Here is an 8,323-nt window from a genome sequence, read left to right on the forward strand (position 1 = left end):
TGTATTGTACTGTACTTACTGTACAAGTAATACATGCATCGTGTATTAATTTCCTGTTGATGCTGCAACAAATTACCGCAAATTTTAGTGGCTTAAGACAACACATCTCTATTATCTTCCAGTTCTACAGGTCAGAAGTTCAAAATGAGTCTTAAGGGTTAAATCAATGTATTGGGATAACTGTGTTCCTTCTGGAGCTGTAGGGGAGAATCCTTTCCCCTGCATTTCCCAGCTTCTAGAAGCCACCTGCTTTCATTGGCTCCTGGCCCCTTCCCCCATCTTCAAAGTGTATCACTTCAACCTGTGCTTCCATCGTCATATCTCCTCTCTGCCTCTTACCCTCTGCCTCCCTCTTATAAGGACCCTTGTGATTGCATTGTGCTCATCCTGATTAAGGAGGATAATCGCCCCATCTCAAGAGCCTTAACTTAATCATATCTGCAAAGTCACTTTTGCCATTAAGGTCACCACTCACAGGTTCCAAGGATTAGGAAATGAACATTTTGAGGATCATTGTTCTACCTAAGACACATAATAAAAAAAAATAATAAATAGTAAAAATAAAAAGTAAAATACCCGCCCCAGATAATTTTAACTGTTCCTATTATTATTTCATCTGCTTGTTTGCTACTGAGCTCTAAATAACATGCTTATATATTTCTATTTTTTGATTTATCAACTTTAAAAATGTCTGTTGACTCCCTGAATTTAACACTCTCACCTCCCTTCTCTTGCCTCTCAACACTCCCTCACCCCTCCAATTTAGTTATATATTAACTGACTTTGACTTTATTTATTTTTAAAATTTATTTATTTTTGGTTGCATTGGGTCTTCGTTGCTGCGCGATGTGTGGGCTTCTCACTGCAGTGGCTTCTCTTGTTGCGGAACACGGGCTCTAGGTGCTCGGCCTTAAGTAGTTGTGGCACACAGGCTTACTTGCTCCGCGGCATATGGGATCTTCCCGGACCGGCGCACGAACCCGTGTCCCCTGCATCGGCAGGCGGACTCTCAACCACTGCGCCACCAGGGAAGCCCCGATTTTTATATTTTTAATTGAAGAGTTTAAAATATTTATGTAGTCAATTTATCAATCTTTTCTTTTATGGCTTCTGAATTTTGAGTTTTCCTTAGGAAAAAAATCTTCCCTGCTCTAAAGTTTTAAAAGAATTTACCCATGTTTTCTTTTATATTTTTATTTTTTTCTTGTAAATATTTGATCCATTTGGAATTTAATCTGGTATACAGTGTGAGCTTTTTGTACAACTTTTCCCTTTCCAAATCTCTTCTTAGTTGTCTGAATACCATTTACTGATATGAGATTTACCTTTATCACATACTAAATTCCCATATATATTTTGGTTAATATCTGGACTTTCCATTCTGTTGTGTTTATTCATTCATGTCTCAATAGCAAACTATTTTAATTTTTGTGATTTCAATAATACGTTGCAATATTTAGTAGGACAATTCAATGTTCAATTTTTCTTTTTAATTTCAAAAATGTCCTGGCTCTTGCTTTTTTTTTTGGCCACACCAAGCAACTTGCAGGACGTGGGAACTTAATTCCCCTGGCTCTTGCTTTCTTATTTACATATATACAGTTGAGAATCTGCTTCTCCCAGAGATCTAATATACATAAACAGATGTTTTCATTTTTACTCACTACATTCTCTTTCTTTAGGACTTAGACATTTTAATGTACTCCTTCCCTTTGATGATAAGGTTTCATCACAGACCCAAACTTACACACCTCTCTTTTTTCCCTGTGATGAGTGTATCCTAAGAGACTCCTTGGACTCTAACATGACCCACTTCTGCCAGGGACCCTGCATCCTCCAATCCGAATTCTATGATTGTCTCAGTTCAGGCTTGAGCTGGACCTTGATGACATAGTCATTCACGCTTTCGGTATTTGTTAGCACCTTCTCAAATATCCAGGAATAGTATGAATTAAATAAGAAATGAATAGCCCTAAAAGAAGAAGATTATGAAACTTTTCAGAAGGAAATATTCCAGTAATTAAAACTCTGTGACACTAGTGAAGACTAATGGAATAAAATATGAGACCTAGAAAAAGACCAACTATATACGAGAACTTGGTTTATGATATGATGACATTTCAAATCAGATGAGGAAATATATTCAAAAACGGTAGTATTGGGATACAGGCTGAGCCATTTCAACAAAAGCCCCAGAAATACAGTTGCTACTCCATGTGTGGTCTGCACGCTGTGGTCCATGATGAGGTAGGTTCTGAAACTGTGTAAGCATTTAGAAGCTTTCATAGAAATTTGACCTTGCTGTCACCTGCAAGTGCATGACGGTCTCACTCAACAGAGTGTATTGCAGTATGGATGTTGAGAACACAGGTGTGGTGAAGGTCATGTGACATCTTCGGCGTACTAGTCACGGGCAGTAGGACCCTGGTACAGCGTGTGATATTTTAATTTCAGTTTGAGAAAATGTCATGATTTAAAAACTTTTCAAAACATTAGTAATTATTGATAGTTATAATACTATTTTAAAAATTCATAATTATTTTATTTCTTAACCCAGCCTGTGTGTGTGTGTGTGTGTGTGTGTGTGTGTGTGTGTGTGTGTGTGTTAAAAGGAACTTTCTTGGGTGTTGGGGGTTCAGATGAGGTCCATGAGGATATCATCCTCCATGACGCTGGGCTGCAGGCCTGGCTGGGAGACGGGGCCTCAGAGAACCCTGCTGAGCAGCCTCTGACCTGGCAGTGGAGCCCTGGGGGGAAGCTGCGCAGGCCAGGACTGGATGGGCGGCTGGTGCGGTGGGGACAGCAGTGCAGGGGCCCGTGGTGGCTGGAGGTGGTGGAGAGAGGCCTGAGGTGGGGGAACCCCAGTCTAGGGCGGTGGTGGGTTGAAGAGGAGGCTCCGCAGTTGGGGGTCGGCCCCGGGGTTCTGGGGCCGATGGGTGGGGCCGGGAGGGGGTGAGCGGGGGGCCGCTCCAGGAGGGCCTTGTGGGGCGCCTGGGCAGTCCCCCGAGGCTGGGGCTGCGGCGGCCAGAGCTGCTGCTCAAGCTTCTGCTGCTGGAGTCGCTTGTGGTTGGTGATGACCTCCCGGATGCCGCTGGCAACGTGTCTCTGGTCTTAGGGGATGAGGCCCATGAAGACCTTCTTGAATGAGTACGGCAGCATGAGCACACGCACCTCGCAGGGGGCCGCGTGGGGAAGCGCACACAGCCAGCGAAGCCGTTGCCCAGGATGTGGTAGAGACCTCGGAGGGAGTCCAGGTCCTTGTCGGTGAAGTGGAAACGGACCATCCCTGAGTTCCACAAAGGGCGCAGGGTGCTCAGCAGCTACTGGGGGATGAGCTTCATGATCAGCGCTGTCCTCTTTTCAGCTTCTCACCGTGACTCAGGTAGACCTGAGAAGGCAGTGACCTGCTCAGCTTGGTGTTGGCACCACAGAGGCAGGTTTGGGCTTCTCCTGCCACTCGAGGATCCCGCTCCAGGCCAGGAGTATGTTGGAGACTGACTGCTGCCCGCCGAGGGCCAGGGTCCCGAGCTGGGCCGGAGAACAGTGCCCGCCCTGAACAGTGCCCCGGGCTGCCCAGTTGGGGGGCCAGGACCGGGCCAGGGGCCACAGTGGAGACCAGGCTGGGCTGGGAAGGTGGGAGGCGGCTTGGGGGCACCGGGAGGCCCGGGCCTGACTGTAGGGGGGGACCCACTCCTGGAGAGGCTTGCTGAAGAGGGTTGATGGGCGCCGCGAGGGCCCAGCCCAGCCTTCTGGTTCTTGGCGGCCTCCACGACGCTCTGGGCAGCCACCTGAGCTGCACTCAGGGGACCTGGTACTGCGGGGGGACAGAGGGCAGAGGCTGCTGGGGGGCTGCCAAGAGCGGGGCGCCCGAGGGAGGATCTAGGGGCACGGGCGGCTTTAGCTGGAGGGGGCCTGGGTCCAAGCCACCCCCGACGGGCAGCACAAGCCCCCGCACCAGCGCCATGTGCCTCGGGTCCTGGCTCACGTCTGTTGGTGGCTGCAGTGGCTCCAGCCTGGCGGGAGGAGCCGCCTTCTCGAACAGAAGCTGCAGGGCAGGCAGCTTCCAGGGCAACACGATGGAGAAGTAGATTCCTCACTCCCCAGCCTTCTGCACGAGGGTCTCCGTCGTGCACCCAGAGTATGTGTTGCCCTCGACAGCAGGCAGCAGGTAGAGGGGCGAGTTACAGTAAGGAGGCAGAGTCGGTGTGTCTGGCCAGTCTGCTCGGGCATCTTCTTGAAGTCATCGAACAGCTGCAGAGCCCTGCTGACGCCTTCAGCGATGAGGCTGCAGCTCTGGCCCCGCCCACCCCCACCCCTCCATGAACTTCATGCCATCGAGCCAGATGACAAACCCATAGGCGCTGCTGGTGGGAGCGTGATATTGTACTTAGAACTCGGGAAAGCAGTCCACTGTGTTGAACACCACGAGGCTGTACTGGGTCCCCGCATAGTCTCCCCCGAAGTCCATCTCGGCAGCAGGACCACCATTAAAATACTTGATGGCCAGGAGCAGGTAGTGCTTGCGGAGGCCCTCGAAATAGGGCCCCAGGTTGGCTGTGCCCTCAATCGCAAACACCACGTCAGCTACGAGGCCCCCGGCCCAGCCGCCAAGCCAGTTTGAAATTCATAGTTTAACATTATTAGCCCAATGAAATACTTTTTTTTTTTTTTTTTTGCGGTACGCGGGCCTCTCACTGTTGCGGCGTCTCCTGTTGCGGAGCACAGGCTCCGGACGCGCAGGCTCAGCGGCCATGGCTCACGAGCCTAGCCGCTCCGCGGCATGTGGGATCTTCCTGGACTGGGGCACGAACCGGTGTCCCCTGCATCGGCAGGCGGACTCTCAACCACTGTGCCACCAGGGAAGCCCAGAAAAACATTTTTTTATGGTTTATGTTTTTTGTGTCCTAAAACAACATTGCCTACCTCAAAGGTTTTAGAGATTGTCTACTTAGGTTCTTTCCTAAGAGCTTTGCAATTTTTTGTTTTTTCATTTAGATTTATGATACACTTCTAATTTTTATGATGTGTGAGGTAAGGATTAGTGTTCAGTTTTTAAAAATTCAGATATCCTGTCATCCATCACTATTTGTAGAAAAGACTTTCCCTTCTCTGTTGAATTACCTTGGCATGTTTGTGGAAAATAAACTTACCATAGATAAGTGTTTCTACTTCTGGAGTCACTTTCCTGTTCCAGTCATCTTTACGTGGATTCTTTTACCAAAACCACGTTGTCTTAATTATTGTAGCTTTATAGTAAATCATGAAATCAAATAGTTTTCTCCACCTTCACTCTTTTTAAAAATGACTTTTGCTGTTCTAGGTCCATAGGAATTTCATTACAAATTTTACAATTAGCTTGTCAGTTTCACCCAAAGTGTCTGCAGGAATTTTTGATCAGCATTGCATTGAATCTATAAATCAACATGGGGAGAATTAATAATATTGTGTTTTCCAATCCAAAAACATATTATATTGCACCATTTATTTAGGTTTTCTTTAATTTCTTAGAGCAATATTCTATTCTTTTCAGTGAAGAAGTGTTGCATGTCTTCTGTTGTGTTTAATGTGCCTAGTTTTATAACATGTCTGTATTGTTTATTATTATATTTTTTGAAATATGATTTTGTTATCAATATTATGAAGTCAAATAGTAAAACATTTGGAAATTGTCTCCGTTTTTTATTCATTTCATGTTTTCTAGAGATTTAATTTTATAGTATATTTCAAAAGTATTCTTCCATGAGAGATTGTCCTCCATCACAGATAGAGAAGTACTTGTCTACAGATACAGAGTCTAGGTCTGGTCAGTGTCTGAAGTTCTTATCATCTTCCGAGCATTCTTGGGAAGGGGGCAAGAACAGCCAGGGAAGGGCATACCTAACTCTTCTGAAAATGATCTGGAAGTGGCACGTATTAATCCTGCTCACATCTCATGGACCCCGTTTGCTGCAAGGGAGGCTGAGAAGTGTAGCTTTTGGTGGCTGACATGAGTCCAGTAATGGCTGTCATTATGGAAGAAGGGAGGCATGGATGTAAATAAAAACAAAAATAAACAAATGGGACCTAATTAAACTTAAAAGCTTTTGCACAGCAAAGGAAACCATAAACAAAACGAAAAGACAACCTACAGAATGGGAGAAAATATTTGCAAACAAAGTGACTGACAAGGGATTAATCTCCAAAATAGATAAACAGCTCCTGCAGTTCAATATCAAAAAAACAAACAACCCAATCAAAAAATGAGCAGAAGATCTAAATAGACATTTCTCCAAAGAAGACATACAGATGGTCAAAAGGCACATGAAAAGATGCACAGCATCACTAATTATTAGAGAAATGAAAATCAAAACTATAATGAGGTATCACCTCACACCAGTCAGAATGGCCATGATAAAAAAATCTACAAACAATAAATGCTGGAAAGGGTGTGGAGAAAAGGGAACCCTCTTGCACTGTTGATGGGAATGTAAATTGGTACAGCCACTGTGGAAAACATCATGGAGGTTCCTTAGAAAACTAAAAATAGGGTTACCATATGGTCCAGCAGTCCCATTCCTGGGCATATATCTGGAGAAAACCATAATTCAAGAAGATACATGCACCCCAATATTCATTGCAGCACTATTTACAATAGCCAGGACATGGAAACAACCTAAATGTCCATTGATACAGGAATGGATAAAGAAGATATGGTATATATATATATATACACACACACACACACACACACACACACACACACACACACACAATGGAATATTACTCAGCCATAAAAAGAACAAAATAATGCCATTTGCAGCAACATGGGTGGACCTAGAGATTGTCATACTGAGTGAAGTACGTCAGACAAAGACAAATATAATATGATATCACTTATATGTGGAATCTAAAAAAAATGGTACACATGAACTTGTTTACAAAGCAGAAATAGAGTCACAGATGTAGAAAACAAACTTATGTAGAAGGGGAGGAGAGGGATAAATTGGGAGTTTGGGGTTGACATATACAACACTACTATATATAAAACATAACTAATAAGGACCCACTGTATAGCACAGGGAACTCTACTCAATACTTTGTAATGATCTATATGAGAACAGAATCTGAAAAAGAATGGATATATGTATATATATAACGGATTCACTTTGCTATACTCCTGAAACTAACACAACATTATATATCAACTATACTCCAATAAAAATTAAAATAAGAAGTGGGGCATGGATACGGCTATGGTTAGATCTCTGTCACTGTTGATCCTTCTGGATCCCTAAATGTTAATCCTCTCCTCTCTTCCAATGCAGAGAAGGTACTCACACCTCCTCAAGTGAGACACCTCATCCATCTTAATAGCTAGGATATCAAGTTGTTATGCGTCCTTCTCCATCAAGTTTAGATATAGCTTCTCATGATCTGATAACCAACCGTGGAGCAGAGTACCATGCACCAGTTACCAATCCCAGGGGAGGACTCCAACTGAAGGAAGCATAGCAAAGTTTACCACTATGCCAACCAGCAGGAATAGAAGTCCAAACTTCTTCCCATTGTATCTTATATCAAAGTGGCCAAGGAAGACAGCACTGGAGGAAATAAAGCTTTACTTACACAGAAAGGAGCCAGAGTAAGATTAGCTTCAATTGTGTGCCTTAGTGTTCCCTGGCCAGTGGCTTGTTCCTGGCAGTGACACAGGGCAGTTGGCCTATATGTACTCTTTTGGTGCTGCAGTTGAAGGAATCTTGTCCCTTCCCTGCAAAGGACAGACATAGCTGTGGGGTTGGCCAGCTGCCATTTGACACACATGCTTTAAGCAGAGACAAAAGAATACTCATTGAGCATGAAACAAGGAAAGATATTCCCACACAGGGCGATAAGCCCGGCACAGGCTGTGTGGGCCCTTTATCTCTTGGTAGGAAGTGTTTCAGGCCCAAGGCCCATTCTGATGCAGCAGAGCTGGGGCCCAAAGACTGCGTGCATGAGACAGCCTTTCCCAACACGTACAAAACAACACCCACGGGCTTCCCTGGTGGCGCAGTGGTTGAGAATCTACCTGCCAATGCAGGGGACACAGGTTCGAGCCCTGGTCTGGGAAGATCCCACATGCTGCGGAGCAACTAGGCCCGTGAGCCACAACCACTGAGCCTGCGCGTCTGGAGCCTGTGCTCCGCAACAAGAGAGGCCGCAATAGTGAGAGGCCCGCGCACCACGATGAAGAGTGGCCCCTGCTTGCCGCAGCTAGAGAAAGCCCTCGCACAGAAACGAAGACCCAACACAGCCAAAAATAAATAAATAAATTTATTAAAAAAAAAAAAAAAAAAAAAAAAAA

General features: G+C 45.2%; 1 pseudogene; it reads right to left on the reverse strand.

Annotated features, from left to right (window-relative positions):
* Positions 1–2,635: 2,635 nt before the first annotated feature.
* On the reverse strand, positions 2,636–4,612 carry LOC114883965 (annotated as a pseudogene).
* Positions 4,613–8,323: the final 3,711 nt, after the last annotated feature.

This window comes from Monodon monoceros, unplaced genomic scaffold, assembly GCF_005190385.1.
Source record: "Monodon monoceros isolate NGI ecotype Baffin Bay Population unplaced genomic scaffold, NGI_Narwhal_1 Super_Scaffold_5, whole genome shotgun sequence".
NCBI classification, from domain to species: domain Eukaryota; kingdom Metazoa; phylum Chordata; class Mammalia; order Artiodactyla; family Monodontidae; genus Monodon; species Monodon monoceros.